Raw genomic sequence first — 25,128 nt, forward strand, 5'->3', positions numbered from 1 at the left:
ACAATGTTACCAACCGCCCCATCTTTTACTCCCCAAATTTCATACACAGCAATTAGCAGAACCCCACATACCATATACAAGTAAAATGTACAACTACTTGTCTCCATCATCGTTCGTTGATTATCTGCCTTTTACCTTAACCTCCTTTTCTTTTTGTATGCAAAACACGAAATCGGCAACTTCAATCTAGACGCAAGTAAAACTCATGGAGCAAGAAAAATAGAGAAGTATCGGCTGATGATGTTACAAAATATAAGAATGAGAGTTCAGGTTACAAGGGCAGATCTAAATTGGAAAACCATTTATGAGCGACAATTAAGTTGACAAAGTTAAAGCCCACTATTCAAATCGTCCGCACCTTTGAGAGGGCAGTTCACAAAACATACATCATGAACCACACATAGACACATCTGAATTTCATAGAAGAATAAAGAAGATGGATTAAAATAAAAATCCTACAAGTTTATAGAGGTATGTACCTAAATGCTTGGGCAACAGTACTCCAAAAAGAAACCAAATGAAAGCAAGAATGAAGGATGGAGATCAACAGAAACAGCACAGCAAAATCGCAACGCAGCAACAATACTCCCACACGTCTACAGATATTGAGATTTAGACAGCAAAGTTGTATTTTCTGTCCTCAAATGCTTGATCTGAGAAAGCATGTCCTTCACAAATCGAGCAGTTTCATTTTGTCAGGCCCCGTACCTGGGGGCGAGACCGGCACCTAGTGCCTCACCTATCCCTGCGTACCAACTTGCAACTAAGGGACTCTGAACATATGATGTCATACTTTAGCCATAGGCCACATTGCAAGATAACTGCGAATGCTGACTAAATGTCAATATAAAACTGGGCTGACAAGGCCGTCATAACTATTACAGCTGACAAACCAACCAAATATACATACAACGCCTGCAAGTCCAACATATTGGACTAACTGACAGGATATGTCTACAAGCCTCTACTGATGGATGTACTATGATCGGAACAACTCCCCGACCTACTCATAACATATATACATATATATACAAGATGTACATAAGGCTCTAAACCTGGAAACTCCGAAAGGCATGGAGCTTACTGATCAAGCTGAACTTGGGCAAAACTTATTGAAGAGGCCTACCCGTCTGTCTGTCTGACCTGCACCCATGAAATGCAGCGCCCCCAAAAAGGGACGCCAGTACGAAATAATGTACTGAGTATGTAAGGCAATATACTGAAAGCTGAAATTGAACTGATAATATAATAACTGCAAGTAGCTGGAAGTCAAAAATAATCTGAAGATATGCTTATCTGCTGATACTGACTCAACTCTCTCAATATAGTAAGTAAAATAGTTGTCCAGCCCTATAAGGCTCGGTATATATATAACTGCTCTGCCGTAGTAGGCTCGCTCATAGTCGCTCGACCATACTAGGCTCTGTATCTCGACCAATTGGGCTCGCTCATAAGCGCTCGACCACAGTAGGTTCGGTATATATATATAACTGCTTCGCCGTAGTAGGCTCGTTCATAGGCGCTCGACCATACTAGGCTCTGTATCTCGACCAACTGGGCTCGCTCATAAGTGCTCGACCATAGTAGGCTCGGTATATAACTTACCATCTGATTAAAGGTTGCCCAATAGAGGCCTGCCCATCGATTATAGCTTGATGGTAATGAAAATACTTTAATAATGTATATATAAATTCTTTGCTCTCTTGACTAGAAGAAGGAAATACTCAATTGAATATGAAGCCCCGATAAAGAGAATAGTGTAACTTACAGAACTAGAAAAATATACATAAATTCTGGGATAAGGATTTTTCTTTATGCTTCATTTTTCAAACGCGCGTAATTACGAGATCATGTCAAAATGAAAGAAAGGTCTAGCCTTAACATACCTGAGCCGATTCTCTTGACAATCCCTCTAACATAGATTAATTGCGACAAAATACGGAACAAATCATATGAAAAGCTCGAAGCAAGTACAAATTCTCGGAAGAAAATGACCCGGAACACTGACGAAACCAAACCCGGCTAGGATAGCAGTGGAACTTGACAAACACCCGAGAAATTGCACAACCAACTTTAGTCAGTACCACACAAATTCCATCACAGAGAACCTTTTTCCAACATTGGCTAATGAATTTTGACTTGGTACCACATGGGAAGCCTCACAAAACAGTATAATATCGTAGTACTGATGCTCATGCTTTCTTATGCAAATTTGCTAGAAAGAAAGAAGAGGTCTTTTAACGTTGAAGAATTATCCCTTATTAACTTTTGAGGCACTGCTCACAAAAGCATTTCTTATAAGTAAAAAAATGATAGCTATCCACATTTACGTGGTGAACTCATTAGTTCTCTAGAGATCTCAATTAGTATAGTCGACTGTCCTAGCCTTGCCACCTTTCCCTTCAATTCATGAGTCACACTCTTGGCATGGAAGGGCTGCCACGTAATTTTCTTGTTGGGATTTAAACTTTATCCAATAATCAATTAGGTAATATCCCGCTACTCGGTAATTAATTAATTACCCGCATAATTAAGAATTGTCTCAAATTAATTAATTTTTTTTTTATTCTTAATACGCTTTATACACCTCACTAACATGTTCACGCGGTACCATATAAAATTAATATATACACTATTATTTCTTTAAAATATCCATGTAAAAATACATATATTTCTCAACTTATAATTTTCTAATCTCATATAAAGAGTAAAATTTTCGTACGCTTAATTCTTAAAATGGTAAAATGTTAACTTCTTTTCTTGTGAGAAAATAATTTATATTTTTACAATAAAGAAAATCTCATAAACTTTCTCATATTATGAGTATAATTTAAAACATATTCAAAAGTTGTAATATTAATAAAAATATAAAATTATATCTTTCAAACTACTTTTTTTTCTCTATAAAAATATTCCACTCAAAATACCATATCAAATATATATATCCTTTTCGGTCTTTATTATTCCTATTTTTTGTAGTCATGTTTTAAAATTGTATAATTTTAACAGAATAATACTCTAATAGTATTACTTTTAGAAATTAATAAAAAGCTAGATAAAATTATTAAAGAAAAGGAGATAAAGACTGAAATCCTAAAAGTAGACGATTTAATGGAACAATTAAAAAGAGTTGAAATACCACCGCAAAAAAATAAAATTAAAATAAGAAAACCACAAAAATGGACATTTTTCCAGGTGGGTCAAGAACAACAAACCAAGAGAGATCATGAATAAGTTTTTCAGATAATAGAATAGGTAATAATATGTTAGCTAGAATTCTAACTAGAAAAAAGACAAGAAGAAAATCAGAAATTGGATGAAATAATAGATATAGACAAAGATATACAAATCTTTCAACAAAATCAACTAAGGTTACTCAATCCGAGAATACTATATAATACAGGATATTTTTCAAATAACTCTCGACTATATAGACATTATACAAAAGAGCAATTATCAGCTATAGGAAATAAGGTTGCAACATTAAATTTAATTAATCCAGAATCAGTAAGACAAATTAAAAATTATAAAAAGAATTCGCATATTGGATTAATACTAATCGGATTAAAAGGACTAACTAGAAAGAATTTAGGAACTAAAGTACTAATAGTAGTATATGATGATAGATGGTCAGATCAAAAGAAATCTATAATAGGTTTAACAGAAGTAGACATGACAAATAATGGAGGAATATTTTACATTAGCCCAGATTTCATGATAAATCTAGCAGAATTTGGAAAAAATATCAAAATAGGTATACAGACTAAGGGATATGAAGAAATGAATAATGGAAATAATTTACTGATATGTGTAAGTTTCATAGGAAAAATGGCAACAAATAGTAATACAAAATTTAAAATTAAGGTAGACGATGTAGTCGAAGTAATGAGAAATAAAGGAATAAAATTAATAAAACCTATTAAGATAAACCCAGAAGAATATGCTGGATTAGAATGGAATCTAGAAGATTTCGCAAAGCCAAAAATATTCAAACCAGAATCTCATTTAATGTATACAAACTCTAAAGGAAAAACATCAATTAGGTTTACCAATTATAACTATTCTACCCAAAAAGAAATAGATGATGGAACTGAAAGTACGATGGAAGATAATGATACTGAATTTATGAATATTGAAATAATACAAGACGAATTCGAAGTAGACATAGCATTAAAAAAATCAAGAATGGTAATAAACTACAATTGTATGAGAAGGGTGTGCATTCTCCAATGAATGTAGCAAGATCCACTGTATCGGATAATGATACAGCTAGTCCAGTTCAAACGGTAACCAGTAAAGACACATCAAATCCGTTTATGGCTGTCACTTTGCCAAAAAGTAAAGATGAAGGTCCATCGAGAAGAAGACTACTCAGAACTTTAACACAGGAGAAGCGTTAAAAAAGAAGGGTATAATTTCAAAAAATGAAAAAATAGAAAATATAATCAAACAGACATTAGAAAACATTTTTCAAGAAAAGGAAGAACAAGACAAACACATGGTTAAGAATCCAAGTCCAAATCCAGAAAGGACCCAAAGTTCAGGAGAAGATGATAACTATGAAGACAACCTAAATTATCAAGATGCTCAAGATCCATATAAAGACGAGTCAGAAATGAGTTTTGATACAATAGTTATACATAATTTAGACACATAAAAGCAAAGTCTTAGTTAAACAGCAAGTAAAAGAGCACCAAAGACAAAGGAAAAATGACAAGGCTGGTATACAGAGCAATAATGTTGGCATACCAATGAGAAAAACAAGAAAGTAAAGAAGATGTGACAGAAAGAAATGCTAGCTGTGCTAAAAGACAAAAGTGACAAGTGACATAAAGTAGAGAAGATGTGACAAGAGGTAATGTTAGTTGTGCTAAAAGACAAGTTAAAATTTTGAGTGGAAGAAAAAGTTACGAACACGAAAGGAATCTCCGACCAAGCCATGTGAAGATGAGGCCCAATGAAGTACCCTGCAAGTCTGGACAAGATAGATTTCGAAAGAGTTTGGAATTTATTTTTCAAATCCGTTCAAAAATTTAGCTATAAAAGGGAGAAGAAAGAAGAAGAAAAACACTTTGAAAAAAAAACCCATCCAACCAACTTTTCATCAACCAAAATTCCTCTCCCAAAACACTTTGTAAAATATTTCTTTATGAATACTTTAGTAGTTCCTCCTCTAAGCTTGTAAAATAAATAAGTCTTTATGCTTATGTGTGATCGTTTTTAATTCTCAAAGCTCAATAGTCTTTTTCGAGTTTCCCGAAAGGGAAATCTCTCTCCTATAAGCATGTAAGTTACTCACCTTTATCTAAATTATGTTTCTGCTAGATATTACCCCTATTTATTTTAAAAATTTTTGTTATTCTGTATAGTTTTATGTTTCATGTTCATATGCTCGATTATTAGATATCACTCTTAGTATATGGTTAACTTCCCAATTTCTTAACAATTATGATGGATTAACCTGTAAATTCCTAGGAAAAACTGGTTAAGTAAAATCTGAAAACAATTAAGAAGGGTATAAATGTTTAACTATGGTCGGGGTGAGGTTAAAGAAATAAGAGTTAAGAAAGGTGTCAAAAACTTTAAAATATTGGGAAGAAGAGATGAACAGAGTGGATTAAAAAAAAGAGTAGTAAAGGGGTAATCTCAGTTCATAATTTAGTTAATATGGTAACTATACAAGTCTATAGAATAAGAGAGAGAGTACCGAGTAGGATTTTCACAACATAAGAGTTTAATCGCAAAAAATAATTTTATTGTTAATGTCCAATAATCGTAATAACTATACAAATCCAGAAAGCTTTGCTAGGAGCCTTACTCAAAGTTTGGAAGAATTTATATTAGACATAGAAACCGGATTTTATTCGATAGTAGATTTGGCCGTACATTTTATATATCTACAATACAATAGTAGTATCTGTTCAGATAGATATAGAAAACAACTGCATTTGATATAGTTAATATTATCATACCATCAGTCATATCATCTATACCATCTAAGAAGACGATTTTAATTTTTTAACTCTAACTTTTTAGGCAACTTTAACTGACTTTAACTTTTTAACCCCTTCTTATATATATATATATAACAGTATCAAGGTGGTTAAACTTATGAGGTGTAACACATTCAATATGGAGGCTTTTCCATTCATCTGCTCAAATAGTTCAAGAGCATCAGCCAAACCAAGGAAAAGCTCATTGGTCGTCTCTTTGGTTCTTCAGAATCATTTGAGAGTTGCAAAATAAAATTCAGGGAAGTTGGAGAAGAGGGATGTCTTTTATTTAATTTATGTAAAAAGAGGAGGGTATCGCCGTTCTCTATTTTTCAGAGAAAAAGGTCCACCTTTTTGAGAAGGTTCCATCTCTTTCTTTTTATGTGGGATCCGATCTTTTTTAGTGAAGAAAAAAGGGAAAGCTGCGCTAGGTCTAGAAAAATGGGGAAGGGATCCCATTTTTAGGTCTAGGAACTAGGTTTTAATTAAAGGGGATGGGTTTTGGGTCGGTTCGGGTCGGGTCAGGCGGGTTTGGGGCTATTTTGGGGGAATTTGGGATTGGACTAGTTTAGAAAGAAATGGCCAATTCGGCCAAAAACCCTTTTTAAAATTTTTTTAAAGACTAATTAATTTAAATAAACCCTAAATTAAGTCCTAAATTATCTTTATTTGCAAAATTAAACTAATTATCCATTTGTATTAATTATAAAAATTACTTAATCCTAAATTAAAAGAGAAAAATCAATAATCTAAAAATTAAAAGGTAAAAAATGTAAAATGAGCCATTTTTTTGATTTTCAACTTTAATAAAATAAATAATTAACTAAATAATCCTAAAATTATAAAAATAAAAATCTAAATACAATGCATGGTATTTTTTTGATTTTAATAAAAATTAAACGCGCACAAAAATATAAACAATTAATAAAATTCTACAAAAATTCCTAAAAATATCAAATAATTAAGTAAAATCTATTTTCTTGGGTTTTGTTTAGGAGTAGTTCGTAGAGGACAAAAATCACATGCTCACAACGACCAATCATCATACTCCTACCATATATACTGGTATCCGAGCCCGAAGGTAGTACCATGACATTTCAGCAGTATCGGTTTGGTAATACCGTGGAGATTCTTCCCAAGCCCTTTGTCGGGTTCATACCTAGACCATGCCAGTATGCTTTCTATTTTGCTACTCTATCATTTGCCTTTCTCAACGGCATTGACACGTTCGATGTGATGATAGGTTTCCCCTCCTGCCGTACTTCTGTTTCCGATAACCGGGATGGTTTGACTGGTGTAAATAGGGTTACTCCCGTCTCTGTGAATAATCACCTCCTGATAGATCCATTCAAATTTCATGACTTGATATAGTGTGGAAGCCACAGCCCCAGCTGCATGTATCCATGGTTGGCCCAACAGAAGATTGTATAAGGCTGATATGTCGAGTACCTGGAATTCCACGTCGAACCAAGTTGGCCCCATCTGCAGACAAAGATTAATTTCTCCAATCGTGGCCCTTTGAGACCCATCGAAGGCTTTCACGTTCATGCTTCCTGCCCGTATTTCATGGAAACCTTTGCCCAATCTGTTCAGAGTATTCAATGGACAAATATTGAGGCTTGAACCTCCATCAATCAAGTCCCTGACAATGAATTTGTCTTCAAATTGCACTGTGATATGCAATGCTCGGTTGTGATTCAACCCTCCAGGTGGTAGCTCATCCTCGTGGAAGATTATTTTATGACTTTCCAGCATTTGCCCTACCATGTTCGCCATCTCTCCACAGATGATATTGTTGGGCACGTAAGCTTCAGTCAACACATTCATCAAAGCATTCTTGTGCGCCTCTGAATTTTGCAATAGTGATAGTATGGATATCTGAGTTGTAGTTTTGTTTAAATGATCGATGACGGAGTATTACCTTGCTTGTACTTTCCTCCATAGGTCATCTGGTCCTATTTCAATGACAGGCTGCTTGGCAGTTGCATCCTTACTTGGTCCTCCCAAGTGTTTAGGTGTATAGATTTTTTCGGTCCTAGTCATTCCTTATGCAGCATCAGATTCCTCCATTTTTGACTTTCTTTTTCACCTAACTTCGCAACGTAATCCCAGGGTATTGCTTTTAAATTGAAAGGAGGTGTGGTTGATACTATCACTGTGAAAGGTGTGGCCACTTCCACTTTAAATGGAATAGGGGTGGCTGCAGGTGGAGCTACCTCAACCTCAAATGGAACCGATGCAGCTACCCCAACATCGATTGGTAACTGAGTCTGTAATACAATAGGAGTAAGTGTGACTGCAAGTTTAAAGTCATCACCTTCTCAAATAATCCCGATTGACCCCTCAGGATCCCATTCCTCATCCATCTCTATCACATGTATCCCGCCACCCATATGATCCAAGAGAGGATTGTTGCGGACATTGGGTATAGCTTCTTTCGCCTATATGACCTTGATGTCAATTAGTGTTTGGATTTTATCTTTCAATGTCCGGCACTCATCAATGGTGTGCCCCTTCATACCGGAATGGTATGCACAGGTTTTTTTGGGTTTACCCATTGGGACGGGTTTTCTATGGCCACAGCGGGAATGGGAGTGACGTAACCAGCAACCTTCAACCTTTCATACAGTCGGTCGATGGGCTTAGCAATAGTGGTGTATTGTCTGGGTAGTTTGCGGTCAAAATTGGGTCAAAATTAGGTCATGGTATTGGATAATTTTGGTGAGTTGGAGGTGACTGGAAATGAGATGGTTGGGAATTATAGGTATGATAGACAGTGGCCAGTTGGGAATATCTGGGAGATGAGGGTTGATATGTAGTTGGTGGTGCTTGGTATGTGGGTGGGGGTGTTTGATATGTGAGTGGAGGTATTTGATATGTGAGTGGAGATTTTGGGCCCTGAGCCACCATTACTGCCCCAACATCTTTCTTCTTTGATATGCTGCCTGATTGTAATGCCTTGTTTGTGGCCTGTAATGCCTCAAAGTTCGTTACCATCTTGCTTTTGATACCTTCTTCGATTATTTCCCCAAGTTTGATGATATCAGAGAATTTATGGTTTTCAATAACCATCAACCTTTCATAGTATTACGGATCCTATGCTCTAACGAAAAATTTGTTCATCTGTTCCTCATCCAAAGATGGCCTGACTTTGGCTACTTCCGACCTCCAACGAGTAGCATACTCGCAGAAAGTCTCGGTGGGCTTATTCTTAAGGTTCTGAATGTAGAAAACATCTGGCGCATTTTCTGTGTTGAACCTGAATCGGTCCATGAAATCAGACGCCATACTCACCCAGTTAGACCATTTCATAGGATCTTGGCTGATGTACCAAGACATGGCATCTCCCGTAAGACTCCTCATGAAAAGCTTCATCTGGATCTTTTCATCCTTTCCGACCCCGACGAGTTTGTCACAATAGGTCCTTAGATGAACCCTAGGATCACCTGTACCATCAAACATCTCGAACTTGGGAGGTTTGTAACCCTCTAGCAGTTATAATCCAGCTGTATGCACAAGTATTCATAGTTCAAACTTTCTATCCCTTTGCCTCCTTCGACACCCTGAACTCGACTTGTCAATTTCTTGAATTCCTCAGCCATGTTCTTGATGAGCATGTCCTTCTCAGCGGATTCTGGTGTATAGGAGGTTAGTTGGATAGAGTGAGGTACAATTTCCACGTATATAGGGTTATTTTGGTGAATTCCAGGAGCCTGGGTGTAGTGGTGGTCATTGGTTGAGTTTTGAGGATCGGGAATGGGATGTGGTGTGTTATGAGGAGTGTGATAAATGGTGGTTGGTGGGTACTGAATTGGTTGATGATGGTGTTGTGGTGGAGTTGGTATTGGTAAGGGATTGAAATTTTGAGGTAGAGTTGCATATTGATGCGGTGCATGAGGGCTTTGTGGATGTTGGTTCAGTGTGTTTTGGGAGGTGCTGGGTTTTTGGTGTTTTGTTGGTTGATATCAGGGACATTCAGGGTGAGGGTTAGGTTTGCCAAGTTGCGGACCTGCTCAAGTTCTCCCTGTAGTTCCAGTATCTTTTGTTCTAACCTCAAAACTAAATCATTTGGTGCCGGAGTGCTCCGTCTGTCTGAAGTTTCTGCATTTTCTATATTTTCTTTTCGAATACCACTTAAGTCGTCCATTTTAGCTTTCCATTTACTCTTTGTATTACTTGGAGGAGGAGGAGGTGGAGGGCCTCTAGATCTGGTGTGATACGCTGATGATGCCAGTATGTGCCAACCAACCTTGGGGGATGGGAATAAAGAATAAAGAAAAACAAAGGTAAACAAGTCAGTAAGGGTTCTGAAATGTTTGCAGTATTTAAACAGATATTGCGGGAATGTAAATTTTCATCCTAATTTGGGAGCCTCGTTGTGCCCGAGGTAGGCCTATCAACAAATAAATTTGGAGAAATTCAATACCAATAATTGCCTCATTTCATTAATGTAAAAGTAAACGACCCAAAACGATACTAAATAAGATAATGTTGCTAATGACACTTGGCCTTATTACATTTAAATGGAAAGCAAGTAAATCTAATCTACTTGGTCCCAGAAGTACCCTCTCTAGACCGGATGTTGTTGTCAATCAACTCTCCCAGCTCGCGCAGGTTCAGCAGTAGGAATTCCCTTGCCAAATGCCTTCCTTCATTTCCTTCAGCTTTCTGGCAGTCGGTGACCCTCTTCCTTATCTTCCCTTCCAATTCCATTAAACTGTACTCCAGATATTCCAGCCTCTTGCTGGATTTAACAGCTCTTTCTTTCCACTCGTTAATCATTTCCATATCGGCCTTATGCTGCGCCATATGCTCAACTCCAGACTCTCGAACTCTTTTGCGCAGCTTGTTGTACTTCACCTCTACTTCGGCAAACTCATCTATGACCTTGTTTCTTGGACCATTCCTTGGCTCAAAGACTCTTGATAGGTTATCATCCAACCATGAGGGGTAAAGTATGAATGGCCTGCATGATATTGGTCCGGCTCGATATTATCCTTCTCCACAATAATCTTTAAAGTCCACATATGTTGTGCTTCATTCTTGTATGGGATGGCATCACCCTAGAAATCAGCTATGAAGTGACTCGTCTTAGTAACCCCGGTATGACTTGTCTTCTGCATGCCTGTCTCATAACCCTGAGGGGAGCATAATGGTATATCCCTCTTAACCCAATCAACACCAAATGCGGGACATCTCTGGATCTTATGATGAACTCGTCGGTGGGGAACCACTCGAACATCCACTGAACCTGGTCCTCAGTCAACTTGTTGAAAAACTGCACCCATCCTACAACATCCTTAGGTTGAGCAAACATGTCTGGAATGTAGGTCATTCTCTTAGGGTGATGGAAGGCTATGTGGTCATTCCACGGTCTTCGTGGAAACTCTTGGCGGTATTGACCCCTTTGGAGATATTCTAACAGCCAGACTTGTAACAACAAATTGCAACTCTCAAAGAATCTAGATCCCTTCTAACAGTGTTCTAAAGCCCGATACATATCCGCAATGATCATAGGGACAATAGTATATGTCTGCCCCTCGATCCTATCCATCAGAGTTTTGGCCACCATGGCCAGCCTAGTATGAATTCTATCCCTTGGATTGGGAATACCAGCATGCCCAAGAAGCACACAATGAACACGAAGACATTACGATGAACCCAGCCTAGGGAGGTGATTGAGAATTCATCATAAAAAATACGGTAAGAGCTAGTGTGACCGGATCTTTCATAAATGAAGTCAAAAGGTACGTAGGAATTTTTTAGGCACCCCAAATCATCATTTTTCTTCGGCCCCATCATCTTAAGGAACCCTCTGGTGGTGCAATTTTCATGTGCTAACAGACCAGGGCTATCCCAAGGGAGCCCAGCAAATCCTCCTATTTCTTCTAGGAGGGGAGTCATCTCTATATCCCCAAAATAGAACACAGCCCGTTCCTTAGCCCAAAACAGAGTGGCAACATCGATCATCATTTTGCTCGGTTGAAGATCTAATAGTGATGGCAAATTCCTGAAGACTCTTTTCATATGATTTTCGTCGCTTGAGTGAAGGTCCCTCCACCAATCTATCAAAAGTGGAGGTATGCTACCGACCATACCGAATCTGGGGACTTCGTGCCTCATTTTCTGCAAAATAAGAGATAGTTAGGCCCTTTCCCCCTCCAGGTTCATCTATTTATACAGTAATGATTAGCATATTGGCACTTATTTCTCCAAATTAATGCACACAATTGTGATTACGTCCGTTGGAATTGTGGAAAACCCGATGGACTTTTGGACGAGGCTTATCTTAAAGGGTTATTATGCAGACAACATATTAACCCAGCTAAGTTTGACCATGATGCATGCATAATCAGAGTAAGGATGCTATAGAGGTCTAGACTAGGACCCTCAAGCAGACAACATGAGGGGGAAAGGTGCGGAACCATCGAACGCACCGTTGATCGACTAGTTTTACCACAAATACACCTTTCCGAATTTAAAAGGGTGATATATTGGAATAACACAAACACTCACCAAGCGTTGCTCTGGGATTGATTACGCACGAGTGGAATATGATGTTGAGCATGATTTATGCAACAATAAATAACATGTTGTCAAGTATTTGCACGTAAAAAATGATAAATGTAGTATTTAAATAATTGAAAGACAGTTACGGAAAAAGAAAATAAAGAAACAAGTCAGTTTCAGGAAAATAAAGAAATCATAAATAAGCAGTTAAGTCCAAATAAAGAGGAAAGGGTACACGGGATAAAGCATGCTTAGACTAATTCACAAAAATAAGTTAAGAGCCTAAAATATCCCCAGCAGAGTAGCCATGCTATCGCGCCCCCTTTTTCCTCGCGGAGTCTGGGTTTCAACATTCATGGGGGATTGACTCGTTTCCTTTTGGGAATTGGGTATTTGAAGAGTCGCCACCTAACGGATTAAGGTGTGTAAGGGCACCTATAGCAATTAACTCATATAACTAGTTTGCATCACCAGAGATCGGGGAAAGGGCTCGAAATGACCTTGAGGGGAAGGTGTTAGGCACCCCTCGCGGTCCACAATGGTGGGTCCCGACCGAACATAAACTATTCAAATTAGTCAATTAACAAGTAAGCACGTATTTGCAAATAAAATAGTTTTCCCAATCTAAATGCATATATGATAAAGGAAGTTCAGATAATGAAAGTAAAAGAGGTTTGGATAGCTTACACATGTATATGTAAAGAAAAAGGGAAGTTTAGATAATTTAAGCACTTACAGGAATTGGGAAAGGGAAGTCCTAAGTTGATTAGCCTACAGGATCAATCTGTGCAATGCCCGATAATCCTCCTCAACTAGAAGGGCTACACGTGATATTAACGCGCAGGTCATCATATCCTTTTACTACCCATTATCCCCCCCACCACTTATTAGTTACATAAGAGAGTTTGATTAACGACCTCTAAGCGTGCTGCTACCCGTCCCTTCCTTATGGCCCCGGAGGAATTTAAGGCCTCTAGACTTGGGCAGTTCTAGACAATCCTAAGGTGTTTAAAAGGGAAAAGTCTAGGCGACAACGAATAACATATAGGACTGTCAATTAAGGAAGAAGATAAAAGGCTCATGTTTACCTCCATATATACATAGGCAAATAAACAACACGTCTCACACAGCTGATTTTGAAGAAGTTCAGATAACCTAGGAACATGACATCTAGATGAATGTTACAGATACAGGGTATGCAGGGTTTGTTTTAAGGGAGGTGGCAAAATCTTAACTAGTTTTGCCTACTGGTTTTATAGCCTGTGAAAATAAGCAGTTTAAATACGATCCGAACACAGTTTCTCTTTTTTTTACAAGGAGGTTAGTTACCTAAGGCTTGCCTAGGCATGGGATTCTATATAATCACAGTTGTAGAAACTGTTTAAACAGTTTGAGATTATTCAACCTATAGGCATGCTGGACCTAGGTGATACAGACTATAACAGGCGATTTATCAATTGTGTTTAGAGACATGATACTTATACATGAGTCTGTTTTAAACCTGTTCACAGACAACTATTATTTAATTGAAATAGACGTGGTTCAAACAGATGCAAATAGAGTTCCTAAGAACATGGTATCTAATGTATACAAGAATGACAGTTTTATTAAGATTATTTGATAGCAAGATGTTTATGTGACAGTACTTGCGAAAAACCAAGAATTGAGCATGCAACATACTGAAGTAGTAAACGTGAAGGTCCTAAAAACAGGTTATCTAATGCACAAGTTCAACATTGTTTAAATTTAAATGAACACATCAATCCTAGAACATGGCTTCTAATGCAGATTTGCAGGATATAAAACCTATAGCATGTTTTCTACCCAGTTTTACCCATAGTATTATACAACTACCCTCCCGTTTCACTAGTTACCCCAATATCTGTTTACAAATAGTTATTATAGACCATAATTGAATAAATTACATAAATGCAATATAAATTAAGCTATAGGGAGCCTGATGCAGACCAAAGCAAATCTAGGGTACCAGGCCTTCAATAGTCTCAAATGCAAAGGATTTCATTGCCAAATTTGTGTCCAGGTGTGTCAGAGTTCCCTAAGGACCTCAAGGATCCTGGGCAGTGCTCATACCCAGGCTTTTCTCAAATAAAAACTGATTATGTGCATTGTGAAAAAGCCAACCCTGATATGCCAGAGTTCAGAGAGACCTCAAGGATCCCTAAGCATTACACATACCAGAAAGGCAGAACTTAATAACCTAAGAGTAAGTGAGAGTGCTTGACATAGTTCGAAAGACTTAGTGAAAAATAGTTTAGGAGTGAAAAAGGTTTTTTTTAAAATAGACCAATTTTGAGAAAATACTAGGAATGAAAGCCAGTTTTTTAAAAGAATACTAACAACACTTGAAAACAGTTCAGAAGAGAGCAAATTTAGTAGACAGCCAATAAATCATAGAAGGTTCAGATTCACAAGTACTATAGCAGGCAGGTTTGCGCACATGGGTGAAAGGGATCAGGAACATAGGAACCTCATTGGGGTACATGGATAGGTTGCAAGGAGACATGTGGACAATAATGTGCATAGATCACTAAAGAGCTTCACAGCCTTAACAGATTAAGCAGGATAGTAGGCAATTAAGACACGGGGAAAAGATATAGAGGATAGAATCAGACACACAAGTAGGATCAACCATATTAAGCAACCAACATGATCACATAGTTAAAGGATTTATCATAAATCAACAAACAGATTGTTCAAACATCAACTAGACATGTGAAGTGTAGACATGTTAGTAATACATTGAACATGACAGAATTTAGGCATGCTAAACAAAGAAGTAACTAAAAGGATAGGTCAAATTCATAATCAATGAGCTAATGCAAGAATAAAACACATAGAGTTTGGGTTTTAGATTTAACTAGAGACATACCGGTTGAAGGAAAAAATAAAAGAGTGCAAAATATAGAGCAAGTATAGTCCAACTATCTAGCCTTGGCTTTCAGCCGGCTAGACCCACAATAGCACAAGTTGCACAAGCAACAAAGAAAAAGAGTAGTTTGAATGTGTGTGTGTATTATGAGCTAATGTCTATCCAGAAGTGAGAATAGAGGAGAGTATATATAGTAGTTAGGAGCAAAACAGAGTAAGGTAAAGGAAATCAATCAGTCAGCAATTAAGGAAGCTTACGGAATCAATTATGCACAAAATTAGAATAGTCTCCCTTAATTAAGTGCAGGTTAACATTTAAGGAAAGAAAATCGAGTAAGACTTAAGTACAGAGTGGACAATTAGGGGTAAATAAGCAGGGGTTCAATCAAGGAAACAATCTTGAGGAATCAGTAAGTATCACAGTTAATCAAATAAGGTAAGAAACTGAATAAGGTCGAAAATAAAGGAATAATCAAGAATAAGCCCCTAGGTATTTTTACGGAGCAAATCAGTGAATCAGAATCCAAAATAGTATTGATTTAAAGGAGAATAATATATGTTTCCACAAATACACAAATAGGCTAAGTATAAACACACAGAATCAGTCGAGAAATCAAGTCAGAAACCTTAATAGAGTCATACTAGGGTAAAAATCACAAGACGTTTAAATTAGACTAAGGAGAAATCATGAGAATCAAAGCATAGAACGAAATAGTGCACAGGTAACACGATCAAGCTCAGAATCAAAGAAAAAATGTCAAAATTGAGGTTTTAGCATTAATCAATTAGGGCTAAGGCAAACTTAACATAAATCGACCAAAAGCACTCAAGAACAGAAGGTTAAACATTCAAAGTCAGAAAACGTTTGGAGAAAAGGATTTCCAGGAAACCCTAGCTTTAGAAAAAATGGAAAATCACTCGAAAAATCAGAAGATTTTTTATGAAAAAACATGTGAAATAGGTCCGATTCTTCTCAAATATGTACATATCTGAGAAGATCAAAGACAAAATTTAGGTTTTTCAGAAGTAAATCAGAGATAAGAACATATATCTAGAAAATCATGGATTCATATCAAAATAAGAGAGGCTTCTTACTCATGGTCGAGCAAATGGCCTGAAACAGGCAAAGAAATCAAAGGTGCAAACCAGACTGCCTAGGCCCATTGAGATCTTTTCAAGGATCCAAGAAACTGATGAACCATAGCAAGTAGGAGGCCAATATAGGCCTGGGATGACAGAGAAACATCGTAGAACGGAGGGCTAAGCCGGTGACGGTGCCTAAAGATTAGGGTTTAGATAGAGAGCATTTGATATAGAAGGGAACGGGTGACGACGGGGTGTGGTGGAAAATGATTTAGGTTAGGAGGGGCCGTTTGGAGTTAAAATTGGTAAGAATCAATGTGGGTCGTTGATCTCATAGATCAACGACCAAGATTAGAGAGGTTTGGGTCGGGTCTAATTGCCTTTGGGCCTAGGTGAATTGGGTTAGGGATTTGGGCTGGTTTTTGGATCCGAAAATTAAGGAGATTAAGAGGCTATTTGTTAAATACCCAAATATTTGAATGAAATTATTTTTATAAAATAATTAACAATGAGAAAAAAAATATGCATAGAAGTGCCTCAAAAAAATTATTCAATATTTTAAAAATATAAGGGACCAATTTCTGGCAAAATTATGCAGTGATGTGTACCTGGGCTATAATTGCAAAATCGGTGCAATTGTAACCAAAAGGTGTAAATCTGACCATTTGTGAAATAATTAGAACTTAATAAGGCCATAAATGATAATATTAAATCAAGAAATGTTTTAAAATCATCTGTAATACAATTTTGTAATTATTTATACGAATGAAATATTGAGATAAATTAATTAAAAAATACAAAAATTATGGAAAAATACCTATGGATGCGAATGCATAGTTTTAAGGGTATATATGCACTTCAAAAATATTATAGAGAAAAATTGGGTATCAACAAAAGTGTCGAAGTTTGGCTCTTTGATTGTAATATCTTTCGATCCGTTGCTTTTGGCGGCCAACCGGACAAGGGCATCCTCGCGCCTTTCGTCTAACAGTCCCAAGCTCGTATTCATGGCCTCGTCGTTTGACTCTTTGGTCGCATACCGGAATGTGAGACTTGGTTCTCCTACATCAACTGGTAATAGGGCCTCGGCACCGTAAACCAACGAGAACGTGGTGACCCCAGTACTCGACTTTGAAGTCATCTCATACGCCCATAGGACTTCGGGCAAGATTTCCTTCCATTTTCCTTTGGCGTCGGTCAACCTCTTTTTGAGGTGAGGAGTATGGTTTTTTCGTGGACTCTGATTTCCCGTTGCCACTAGGGTGATTGGGCGTCGATAGGATCCTTTTGATCTTATGGTCTTCGAAAAACTTACTCACTTTGCTGCCGACGAACTGCTTCCCATTGTCGTACACGATCTCGGCTAGCATCCCGAACCGGCATATTATATGGTCCCAGATAAAATCAATGACCTCCTTCTCCCTGACTTTCTCAAACGCCTGGTCTTCAACCCATTTGGAAAAATAGTCAGTCATAAACAATATAAATTAAGCCTTACCATGTGCCCAAGGAAGGAGCAAGACGATGTCCATTCCCCATTTCATGAATGGCCAGGGTGACAAGACCGAATGTAGCAGCTCCCTGGTCTGATGAATCATTGGACCATGCCTTTGACATTCGTCGTATTTTTTTATGAAATCCTTCATGTCCTTTTCCATGTCGATCAAGTAGTAGCTGCCTCTAATTACTTTCTGAACTAATGATTATGCGACCGAATGGTTTTCGCAAGTGCCTTCATGGACTTCTCTCAGAAACATACTCAGTATCTCCCGGTCCTAGGCATGTTGCGAGGGGGCCATCGAACATTCTCCGGAACATGGTATCGTCTTCGGACAAGCTGAACTAGGTCGTCTTCGTGTCACGACCCAAATCGATGGGCCACAAAGGGCAACCGGTACTTTACTCAACCGAGTACCAATGTAATGTATCTTTCTTATTACATCATCATATATACGTGACATACGGGCCTAATAGGCCAACATGATCTTTTATAAACACGAAACATAGGCCGACAAGGCCGCACAATCTTTCACGTACAGGACATATGTCTACAAGCTTCTAAGAGTACATAAATGTCATAAAGGTCGGTACAGAGTCCTATCATACCAAACAATACACGTCTAAATCATACTAACAAAACTCACAGCTCCGAAGCAAATAGAGCGCACCAACATCTTCCACTGAGCTGATAGCCTACTTGGAGGGCTCTCAACCTGTCTATCTGGACCTGTGGGCATGAAATGCAGTGTCCCCAGGCAAAAGGGATGTCAGTACGAATAATGTACCGAGTATGTAAGGCACATAAATAAATACATAAGAGACATGAAAGAAATATAAAGTACATGACTCAACCTCTAAGTCTGAATAACTTTGTAAATCATAAATTACTTTTAGCGTCATGCATATGTGTACGAATGTCATGTCGTGTATAGGTATATGTTTCATAACATCATCAGCCTCTGAAGGTATCCCATCATATCATATTGGCCACTGTGGGCAAAATCATCAACGTATACCAGCTGATCAGGTGGTGGTGCATATATAACGCCATAACCTTTTTCCATATCCCATATACATATACATATATATATATATATATATATATATATATATATATATATATATATATATATATATACGCGTATATAACGCCGTTTAAATTGTATATACATATATATGTATATATATATACGCGTATATAACGCCGTTTAAATTGTATTTTAGCCATTGTGGGCAACATCATCATCATATACCAGCTGATTAGGTGATGGTGCGTATATAACGGTGTAACCTTTTCTCATATCCCATATACATATATTTACATATATACGCGTATATAATGCCATCTGGTCATGGGTCAACACACATATATGAAATGCATGAAAAATACGTAATAATCTCAATATTCCTTCCGGATAATTTTTTTTCCAACTGCGTATTATTCTGAGATCCACGAGCAGAATTTTTCATGGGGAATCAAGAATATAGACACCCCTACTATTTCTATGAATAGAGTAATTTATGGAAACTATGAGTTTGCTCGTTTCTTCTATATCATATGGACCATACTAAAAGAAATAAGGGAGGGTCTTAACATACCTGGAGTAGGGAAAAAATCCGTATGATATTCTTGGAAAGGTTGCACCGTACTTTCTTAGGATCACAAAATCTCGCGTTGCTAATGTGCTAAGAAATTTCGTCGGAATTTCTTTGTTGCGAGACTTTTGTTAAAAGCTTGTTGGATGGAATTGTAACATCTGGTTTGGACATGTCTTGAAATTGTATTAGGAAGAAATCAGATTTGCAATGTCTATGAAAAAAAACTTGTAAGAATTGCTCATGTTAGTACTTTAGTATATTAAATGTAAGATTGAAGTGTTTCTTTATAAAGAAACGTATTGAAAGTTGATGACAATGGCTAACGCCCCCATGCCCTCTTCTGATTGTAGTCTTTTATATGGAAAAGATTTGAATTGAAATAAATGTGTAACTATCACATAATTGCCACCTAATCAAATTTGTTCAAGAGTCACTCTTTTAATATGTGGAATGCTGTCATGTTTTGGGTTAATCTTATCCAATATATCCCCAATTAATTAGGTTATCAGGTAATTAACTAATTACCCGTAAAATTAAGAATTATTCCTATTTACTTAAAATATTATTCACTTTTCACATACCCTATACACCTTACTATTATGGTTATGTGGTACCTTATATGGTACTAGTCCATAAATACCGGGTATTTTAGATCGGGCCGTATTTTACCCCAAAATGTCAAACTTGGACAAAATTTATTTTCTTTGAATTGCTCCCCCTTTCACCTTCATGAATTTACTAATTACTTGTGAAATAGCATAATCCTTATAATATCCAAATACCTCTTACTTGGACTGATGTCAATTACATTACAACAAATTCAACGTACAATACTTCAGGGTGCAGCATCGTCATAACTTAATACTGCGAAGCGTGACATCACCGTAATGTAATACTACAAGGCATAACATCCTCATAATATAATACTGCAGGGCGTAACATCATCGTAATATATTACTGCAGAGCATAACATCATCGTAATATAATATTGCGGAACATGATATCGACGTAATATTGCGGGGCGTAACATCATTCCCCCCTTTGGAACATTCGTCCTCGAATGTTGACCAATGGTCTTATCATTTTCATACTTATATCTTCCGAATACTTTAGAACTTCCCTTGCCATCTAGGTGACTGTTTTGTGAATAAGTCCAATGTCCAGGGCATCCTCCCCTTAGGCATCCTTCTCACCCCATAACTTGTAGTCGGAATCCTTCCAATCTCGTAACTGTTGCTACCTTTCATCATGCAGCCTGTACGATTTTAACCTTGTAAGTGTGCCCAATCTCTAAGCTTCATATGTAGAGCTTGATAAGATGTCCCTTTGGAAATCTATGAGTATACTGGAGTTGTTTGCTCGGTACTTTGTTGAATTCATGAATATTTATCTCATCGTATTGGTCCGTTTAGCCATCCGTATGAATTTACTGCCATAACTCTTACTTTAATTTATCGTTGCTCAGGTCTGCTACCAAATCCCAGCTTACTCTTATTTCTTACCCCATATGTATAAATTTAAGTCCTTTAATGCTTCCTCATTACTACTCATATTTAGAATGACGGCCTAATCTCATCTCATACTTTGTGACTTTTTTCCATCCATTGTTGATTCACCTCAATATTGATCTACAATATACCACTGATAACTGGAAACTTCTTACGCATTACCTTGCCACTAGGGCTTATGTTATATCAAGGAATATTCGAAGTAATTTTCCTAATCCACTTAGCGGCGATACTGTACTCCAATAACCATATTCTATAGCATCCCAAGGTGATTCTCTTACATGGGTATTTTAATCCCGTACAATTCATGAATCCCTTTTCTTTTACCTCTTTTTTCCAAATTATTACTCAATCGAAGGCCCAAACATCATCCTTTATCTATCACAATGACACCCTTATTCTACTATTAGGGCAACATTCCATCTCTTCTAAATGCTACTTATGAAGAGTAACTCCTTTGAGTCCATTCAGGATATACTGAGCTTACTATAACATAGAGAAGCCATTATTTCCCTTGTTTTCATGGGCCTAATCTTGAGGACTAATCCATTCTCGCCACCTCCTTACTGCCCTTTCTTATCCGTATTCCTGTCTTCCTAAAACCTTGTCTCTTTACCATACTTTAGCTTGCGACCTATACATATCCATTTATAAACTTTCCTTCAACTTGTTGCGCCATATTTTCTTATGTTATTCTAGAATGTCAAGCGAGATATCACATCATCTCCAACTTTTCTCTATTCTCTTAACTAGATCTCTCAGTACTTAGAAACCATAGGCTGGAAGACAAGCTGCCGACGATGCCACTATCATTCCCGGTTATTGGATCCTCATGCTTATGGCCTTCTATCCTAAGTATGGGCTATCCTCAACCTTCTACTTTTGAGTATCTCGTACATTGCTCACCTTTACCATACTTTCCTTAAAGCCTCACATCACATCTTCTATCTCTTTCGTACGTCTGATTTTAAGGGAGATCCTACAATGTTCTCGATCACGATGTTTCTATTTTTCTGGGTCTAATAATCAAACTCCTGATTTACTTGGGTGATGTAACTCTTTAGTTTCCTCCTTCTTCTGATCGGCCTTTACGTCAACTTAAGCTTTCTTCCGATCTGTGGTTCATGGTATTATTTATTCTGTTTAGCCTTTCATGGGAGCTGAGGAATACGCATGATACAATCCTTAATAATTTAATCCTTTGTTTATGACCTGGGCTCCATTCTTTCTTTTAACATATACCAGAATCTTCTACAGTTGTATATGATGCATATATAAAACTCTAAACCCTTAAGTGAGTTCTTAACGCAACCAACTCTGGCTCATTGATCGAGTAATTCCTTTTTTCATCTTAGCTTTCTTTAAATGTAAGCTATTACGTTTCCAATCTTTCTGCCCCTTGTTACATCCATACTTAGCTTGTCTTAGTGACCACACTTGCCAGAGTTTTCATACAACTCATATGATCTCGAATATTACTTTTAATTCTTACTTCCCGTTCATTAGCCACGGTATGTGCCACTTTCCTTTGGAATGCTTACAATGTTGTTGTGAGATTGTTGTTACACGACCATTTCCTCTTTAGGTCGTTGTGCTTAGGTTGAAACCTTCTTTCTTATCTCCTCAGCTAGTCTTTTGTTGTAGTACTTAGGGAGAACTCTTGACTCTCGTAAAGCTGTGAGCTTATTACAGACCTTTTTGATGTCCTTACTTTCCTATAATCATCCGTAGTTGCTTACTTCCATGCCCTTGTGCTTGTATGGTTGCTTTTGAGCTGATATTTTGACTGCCTTCCTAGTGGCACTTTATTTATCCCCGTAACACTCATACGATACCTTTAACTACCCCAACTCTTGTTTGAATATATCTCAAGTATTATAATGATATTCTCCGAGGCTAAATTCTCCATGTTGGGTTCTACTATGTTTATCTTACACGATCTGATGACTTGTTTGTAGCTTCCTGTTTAGCCATAGCTAGGATCTTCCTGACCAATTACTAACTACTCGTTGGCCCATTCTCATATCAATATTCCTCGTAATCTTTCATGGGTTATTTACTTTGTTTTAACTTACGTCTCGCACTGGCTCCTTATTAATTAATAACAGCTTGGGCAGGAGCCTTTACTTCATTTCCATGACGTCGTGCTTACACAATATTCTTGAATCATAACGTATCTGTAAGATTTGGATAAGTGCCATCTCATTCCTCTTTCATTTATCGCATTCTTCCTTTACCATTCCATAGTCACTAGAACCACTTAACTCTGACTTAATGCCATATCGCTACATATTCCCCCCTTTGGGGGTGTACTAAGAGCTGAAGCCACAAGGATCTACCTATAGATGTTTACCTCTTCATCTTTGGCGTCGTTTCTCAACATCAATGATCCTTACTTGCCTTGCGACAATCCTTCTGTACCAAGGATGACAAATTCCCTTACTCGCGATGGTGACACTTATCACAACTAGCACATGCAGCCCCTTAAGCTTAACTTTGCTCACATTGCTTGCTTTAGGGAAGCATCTTCCTAAATGACCTTTCTCTGAATTTCTTATTAATCTTCTTCTGTTGTCCATTCTATTATGGCTGGAACGCAATCTGAAATTCTCATGATACTGACTATTGTCAAATCACTCGGTCCCTAATTCATATTTAGTTTATCTTATTCACCAGCCCATATTTATTTCTATTACTCTAGGGTCTAACTCTTCCTATTGGTAATCGCGCTAGAGTTGCAAACTTATTTCTCGAAATGAGGACATGACTGTATGGCCTATACTCTTTTGTTGTCCTAAGGCTTGTCACCCCTCGTTTCTTCCTTCAATTGACTATAGATTTTATAATATTGCCATCTTTTGATCTGCCGTTATCATCCATGTACCACATCTTACTCATAATGCTTCATTAACTCTTTTCTTATTTCCTGATAACATTAATACCGATCACTTTATTCTGAAAATTTGAACAAGACATTATTTTTTGCTTTTTGCTTCCCTTTGCTCCATCCAGTGGCTCTTCAAGTTGCTTAACGTTCTCGCTTTACTAGGGACGCGAGCCACACTAAGGTAATATGTATCCCTTCAAGGCTTATAGTGCATGTCTTTGTAGTACTCATATCTGGCTGCACTATTTTAAAGTGTACCATTTGGGTGTCTCATAGGGAGATCCATTACCACGTTTGCACTATCCTTAGGAAACTTCAACTAACTCTACCAATCCATCCACTATTTTGGGTTATTATACCCCCAGCCGGATCCTGATAACTCGTCCTTTTCTTAATCGATGTCTGTTATCCCCCATAGGGCATAACTGAGATGGGTACGGCCAATTATACATACCTCTGTTACCATTGAATATAACTCAAAAAGCTTATATTTCTCTGCCTGAATTATAAACACTGTTAACCTTTATTAACTGGGCGCCTCGTACTTTTCTTCATCTTACTTCTTTTACTTGTTAACACTTGTATTTACCTTCTAAATCTCTCATTGTCTTTCACCATTAAGGTGGATATGTATTCTTGCCTCAAGATCCTTACCAAGAGGCTTACATCTTTTAGTACGCACATGATCTACTGGAGACCTCACATTTACTTATCATAAACATGATGCAAAGTTTAGTTCCTCTTACTCAACTCTCCCATAACTATATCTCTTACCATCTATCTTTCTGGATGTAGGCATCGTCGTATTATGAATAAGGTAGAGTTTAGGAAATTGAGTTCTTACAACTGAGCTCTACCACACGATCTAGAGTAAGAAGAAAGAGTGATAGTCCTAAATGCCATGTAGCCTCCTGCTTATAAGTGTGGTGCATGACACACCCATAAACAAGACTCTACTAGACACGGCTTGTAGACTCCTTAGGACAGAACTGCTCTGATACCACTTTTCTCACGACCCAAACCGACGGACCGCGATGGGCACCCGGTACCATACTCAACCGAGTACCAACGTAATGTATCTTTCTTATTACATTATCATATACACGTGACATACAGGCTTAATAGGCCAACATGATCTTTTATAAACACGAAACATAGG

General features: G+C 37.5%; 2 long non-coding RNA genes across 2 annotated transcripts; one reads left to right on the plus strand and one right to left on the minus strand.

Annotated features, from left to right (window-relative positions):
* Nucleotides 1–320: 320 nt before the first annotated feature.
* On the minus strand, nt 321–2,320 carry LOC104248379 (uncharacterized). The gene is made up of 2 exons (XR_011403752.1): nt 1,887–2,320; nt 321–1,143 (listed from the first exon to the last, which is right to left on the minus strand). It is a non-coding gene; the product is annotated as an uncharacterized lncRNA (long non-coding RNA).
* Nucleotides 2,321–5,091: 2,771 nt separating this feature from the next.
* Nucleotides 5,092–7,983, plus strand: LOC138882309 (uncharacterized). Its single transcript, XR_011403839.1, has 2 exons — nt 5,092–5,286; nt 7,237–7,983. It is a non-coding gene; the product is annotated as an uncharacterized lncRNA (long non-coding RNA).
* The last annotated feature ends 17,145 nt before the right edge of the window (nt 7,984–25,128 follow it).

The sequence above is a fragment of the Nicotiana sylvestris genome, chromosome 11, assembly GCF_000393655.2.
Source record: "Nicotiana sylvestris chromosome 11, ASM39365v2, whole genome shotgun sequence".
NCBI lineage: Eukaryota > Viridiplantae > Streptophyta > Magnoliopsida > Solanales > Solanaceae > Nicotiana > Nicotiana sylvestris.